The following is a 6000-nucleotide window of genomic DNA, read 5'->3' on the forward strand; positions in this document are numbered from 1 at the left end:
TTACGCTGACCATAATACCACGGCGCAAAATATTATACCATAAAGAAGCAGTCTCAAAGACTTGACTCTTGCCTTTTTACAGCCACTGACATGTGTCACATCGATTCATAGATTCCGTTCCCGGACCGTTTGGTTCAGTTCAATCAGCTTTTTGTTGCTACGGGTATACAGTGTAGCCTATAGGCGAGCCAAAATTATGTTACAGGTACACCTCAGTTAGACGCTAGAGGACTATTATGTTCTAGTTCATCAGTGTTTAATTCGCTGAATGGTATTGTTTGCCGCGATAACTTAACACGATTAATGACAATTTCATACAACTTAATACTAACCAAAGGGATTGAGGACAGCACAATTTTCAGAGAACAACTAAGATGCTTGTCTATGGTAGTACTCTGCTCATGCGGGTTCAGTTCCGTTAGTGCTTGTTCGCAAGCGATTTCCCTGACAAGCTGTAGGTGCGTGTTCACAACTGTCTCTCCCGTAAAGCGACCATGGTTGACGGTTAGATTGATTCGAGAGAGCTAGCATGACATCTTTCAGCGGACTGATTCGTCACGTACTCGCCCCCTTTCAACTGCTATCGTGGCCAAGCCAACCGATGGAATGAATCTGCTCCAGTCGATGCTCGTGCGGAAACAGGGCATGGTCTATTGCCTCGGCATCCGAGTTGCATTGCCCCTGTCTGATAATGCTGTCCAAGTTAGAGGTGACACTCAATAGTTTCTCTGTGTATGACTGCAACGAATCCCAATCGAACGAACGTTCTTGTCGCTCCGCTAAGAGCCAGTCATGACCATAGTGAAGAAAAATCAGAGAAAAAACCTTCAATTTACCAAGAAGAGGCTCAGAATTTTTGGATCCTGCATCAGCTGCATTTATGACTGCTTCTCACCGATACTAGCTAAAGTTTTGATTCTAGTGTGCACGTGTTTGTGCGATAAAACATAAAGAGAAACAAATATGCAGCACGTTTTACAGGCACGCCATGTTGCTACTTGCTGAAGATTTCCCTCAAAGCTTCCATTGGCCTTCAGCCCACGGACACAAGGTCATACATCCCATAATGCGCCAAATGGAGCCAAGTAGTGCTTTCTCTCATCTTTGCTTCTACGAAAAGCTAACAAATGGCTGTTCCTTTGAGGGGCTTGTGAAAGAAATGGGGTCGGAGACCAGAACAATGCTCGGCGTTCGTCGCTCCCAACCAACCCAGGCAGGCTGGCAAGCAGCGCTGCAGGGCCCAGGCATAGTTCAGATGCTACTTTCATCTTCTTACCACTACCATCAGCCCCCATCCTCGGCTGGCCCCACTGAAAAAAAGCTTCCCTCCACGGAGTTGCTCCCAGCACCCGCTAGACGGCAGTCTGGTGGCCGGCCGACGAGGTGAAGCTTCATCGGAGCATAAGACCGCGCTCATTTCGTGCTACGTCCGAGCCGCCCTCTCGTTCCAGGGCTCGGCGGGCCCTTGCAAGACCTCGCATGCCAATACCACGTTGATGTTCAGTAGCAGGAAGAGCGGCAGCACCAGAAAGGGACGAAGCAGCGCAGCGCTTGATTCGGTTGTCAGCCTCTAGCTTTTCGCTAGTCGCAAACGGTCTCTGGTTTTCTGCTGTGCTTTAGTCGTTTACGGGAAGGCCGCCACATTACTCCAGGCAGCCACTTCGCCTACAAACAAGTTCCTGCTTACAGTTCCGTTCACATTTTCACCTCGATTGGCCTTGAATTTTCGCAGGGCTCTCGGGTGTCCCTTAAAGAGATAGCTACCTTCTTCATCGCTAGCCACCACTCTGCTAGTGGCGACGCGCGCTCGTTGCCCGTCAGGGCTCACTGTAAGATTGCAGGACGTATCCGTAGAGGACGGAGGAAGGAAAGGTACGTGTACGGTGCTTCAGCTCGAAACTACGTCATGATCTTTGTAGGCGTACATTGCCGCAGCGCAGCGAGCGGTGCTGCGAAGCAGGAACGAATGTATAGACGAGCAAAATTCGACTAAGGTGGTTTTCGTCGTAATCTTGCTCAAAATTCAACCCACGCAATTCCGCTCGTCGTTCGCAGTCATGCGATGTGCATGCTACGAGGAACCAATTTTTTCCTCGATTAATGCTCAGGTGAGGTTGGGCTAATAGCTGGTGTTGAGGACTACTCTGTGAGAGACTCTCGTTTCGCTCGCTGTCCTTCTATTCCTCGTTCGCTATTTTGACGTGTCATGCCAAGGAGTAAACGTGAATGAAGTGTCTCATATCCAAAACGACAAAGTAACGGCCGTGTGACCGCACGCGGTCTATTTCTGTATGCGTGATTGTTCGGTCCGGCTACATTGAATCGCTTTCAACGCAAATCATCAACGTTGTCAGTTAGAGAACCATTGTTGCAAAGTGAATAATTTCAGTACTCGATTGGCTAAAACTAGCAAATTTAATAGAAAAAAACGTTACCAGAATTAGAATCGAAAGAATACCAGCCAAGTGAATATTGTGTTAAAGTATTTTCCAACGATCTCGCAATCATAGTGACGCTTTGTTTATGTTCTGAAAGGATGGGGCGTAAATTCGTCTAACTTGCCCATTGTATTTACTGCTTGATCTTTAGCGAAATTGAAAATTCGGTTGCAAAACATGATTTCCCTGTTTCCAGCGTAAGTAAAGGCGTTCTAATCTTGTTCTCGTTTTAATTAGACTAGTAGTAATGCAAAGCCTTCGTCAATTCTATTTGAGATAGAACTGGCACCCACTTATAAAGTCCAAGGAAAGTGTGTATCTTTTTCGTCTATTTGTGCAGTTTTTAAGTGAGTAAGTTACGTGTTCATCCTCGATTATAACTTGGCATGTCAAATTAGTACATTAAAGCAAATTCAAACGTTCGTTGAATGGTAGACATGTTACGTTACATATTACGTATAGATAGTTTAGTATTCGATTAATAATTGTTAAATATTAGAACGAACCCAAGGAAGATATAGAAGCCATAAAAGATGCTATAATGTTGACGACAAACGGAATACGAGCTTGGTACTTCCCGTTTTTAAAAAATAAGTGGACTATTTTCTACTGTTGACCACTGCTATTCCTATAGCATGTCCGACGCTCGCCTTCGATAAACACATACATTTATCCTTTTATTTGGTTCGAAAAGTTGCAAGTACTGCGATGTTTACTCAATTCCATTGTGTTTGCCTGTCATTACTGATTTTACTATGTGTGTATATATGGTAGATGTATGGCTGTGTGTATGAATTTTCCGCCTTTCTCGGCCGTAATCCCTCACGTACACCATTTCCAAATCCACATGAGTGTTGTCATTAGTGCTCACTTTTCTTAGACGGTTTAAACTGAGCGAATCAGTCAGTCCTTTTCTCTTAGCGCTGCTTCCTGTCGGGTAACAGAACGCGATCACCAAAGTAACTCCGGCAAGCAACGGTTTTCTCAAATTCCGCTACCTTAACTATTAGAACAATTACCACTTGCAGAGTGCTTGGCTTTAATAGATCGTAGCAAAACGACCCCTGTGCCGCAATGATGCGACTAGCAAAATCCCAGTTTATTCCCGTCATGCCTCGTCATTCGTATCCATCATTCAATGCTTCTATATGGAAGATAAAGCCGCTAGTTATAATAGCCAATTACCACTTAACGCTGGCTTTAATAGCAGCTGCAACGCCTGTGCAATATAATACGGTTGCGCCGTCTCATTAAGAAGAGTAGCAGTCCGGCTCCGTGCAACAGCACCCGTCGACCGGTTGCCCCAGCTTTTAGGCAATTTATTGTTAAATGCCAGTCCCGATCCCTTCGCGAGTCGCGACCTAACCCATATTCTCCTCCTTAACTTTGGGCAAAATCACACCAGCGTTACGATTTCTATTTAATCATAGAACTCAAGCATCATCCTCAGCTCGAAACGGACGATGGCCGGCAAAGCTTAACATGCAATTCGCAATATACCACAGCATTAAGTCTGCATAAGTCTGAGCGACAAAACAGGCAAATCAGGACACCTATTGATCCTGATTAAACTACGGTCTCAAGGGATTGTTCCCGAGACAGCGCTGTCTGTCAGATAACAAACGCTGGAAAGCTTCTTTGTCTCGCGTAGACTTCCCGAGTGTTAGTTGCAGCGTATGTAGACATGTATGTTGATACGAACTGATATTAATTAAAAATTAGATGTTTGTTAGCATCGTATTAGTTACGCCGATATTATTTGTCTGCTGCTGGTTAACTCTATACTTCTTCTGTTAATCTCGGATGTTTATTGTTGTTAGTAAACATAGCTCGCCGCTCCCGTCTATGTTTAGGTTATGGACGATCAATTGTTACGAACTAAATCTGTGAGTCTTCATAAAGTTTATTATAGTGTTCATGGGATAAAACAAATCATGTATCAAACAAGAAGGCGTCACACCCGAAAAGGTAGTAATTCCATCAAAAAACTTGACTTTCTTCCGGCTTACACAATCATTTTAGCATACGAGCGATAGCTCTACATGGGAAGCGGGTGACAAATGCGACCGACCTTTTATATGCACGTTATTTTGAAAGTACATTGGTCTTAATTTACAACTGGGTTTCATTTTTCCGTATTCGAATGATGATTAAAACTGGCTCGCTACATAATTAATATAGAGACACTAGCATTCAGTATGTTTCATCTTTATTGAGTCACTCACGGAAAGCTTTTTATTAGTACTGAATAATTTGCTTAATGTTCTAGACAAATTTACATAAATATCACAAAGAATTTGCCATAACTGGGCAGATGATTTTAAATTGTTATTTCGTCTTAAAGGGTACATCGAAAACCACCGAAAGTCGAATGCCATCGACGTATTATATTGATATAGGTATGATTGGTCTAGGCAGATGCGTATTAAAAGCCTTTACTTTCATTTTTATAATCTCGTAAAAGTATATCTTTAGCAAACTAAGCAGAATCATACATACAATGACCTGATTATTATTATCTCTTACTGCGTCACAGGTGGCTCATAGGAGGCGTCAGTTATAATGACGTTATAATGTTCTAATTACGACTCGAATTATGTTTTGCAGCTAGCGGGTATTCTTTACGGAGGCGGCCGAAGACTATCTTCAAGGGGGGTGTTCAGGGTGACTCGCTCAGGAGGTAGTCGATGTGAAAGTGATTTGTTATCATCACAACCTCCTTGAGTGAGTGGTTCTGGCGCCACAATCGTAAGCGCCAGCAAGTAATAGCGGATCCTCATCGTTTCAACTTGGGAAATCTTCGGAACAAAATTTTAACTCCGCTCCTTATTTCGCATTATAATATTCGGTTGTGCTTTGCATCGACGTAAAAGAAGTAAAGCAACACCTTAGGCCTCTAACCCTATATTAACGATAAAAGCACAGCTATGTCATGTAAATAAGAACCACAGTCTTCAGCCATAAAAGATATCATAAAGATAAAGAAGTCTGATAACCATAAATTCTAGTTTGTAAAAACTTCGAAGCAAAATCGACTTTCTCAGGTAAAAGAGGCCCGATAGCGGCAAACCTGTCTGCAAACATGGAATTGCTTTCTTCAAACCTACAGGTGCTTGGTTGGCAATAACTTCAAATACACTCGAATTCGTGTTTTCAGAGGGTATCCAAAGTTACATGTGAAGTATTTGCTTACCTGTCAGAGAGCGGTGTGATATAACTTGGCGTGCATGATCATAAAAACGCTTAATCAAAATGGCCAATGAATAAATCTGAATAAACAAATAAACGACGCTACAAATAAATTGGTACAAACAAAAAAGTATTAGTAAAGGCTGCTACGTTGGTCACGTATAATTATGTCCACATTTCTACTTGATAATATACGAGTCCGTCTTAATTACTAATGCCAACTATTAATACCATATAGATTTTATTTAGCGTGCTCTAGGTGGGGTAGCCGTCACACCGCATATCCGAAGTCCTCCTTAAAATACTCCAAAAGTTAGTTCCTTCTGTGGTGAATTAGCATCTTGAGTACTGACGACCCGTTGTAGATGGTTAC

At 42.9% G+C, this 6000-nt stretch overlaps 1 long non-coding RNA gene across 1 annotated transcript; it reads left to right on the forward strand.

Annotated features, from left to right (window-relative positions):
• The first annotated feature begins 635 nt into the window (after positions 1-635).
• On the forward strand, positions 636-5760 carry LOC147755629 (uncharacterized). The gene is made up of 2 exons (XR_015327820.1): positions 636-1872; positions 5046-5760. It is a non-coding gene; the product is annotated as an uncharacterized LOC147755629 (long non-coding RNA).
• The last annotated feature ends 240 nt before the right edge of the window (positions 5761-6000 follow it).

This window comes from Varroa destructor, unplaced genomic scaffold (genome assembly GCF_002443255.2).
Source record: "Varroa destructor unplaced genomic scaffold, Vdes_3.0 BEIS01000005.1, whole genome shotgun sequence".
Classification (NCBI taxonomy): Eukaryota; Metazoa; Arthropoda; class Arachnida; order Mesostigmata; family Varroidae; genus Varroa; species Varroa destructor.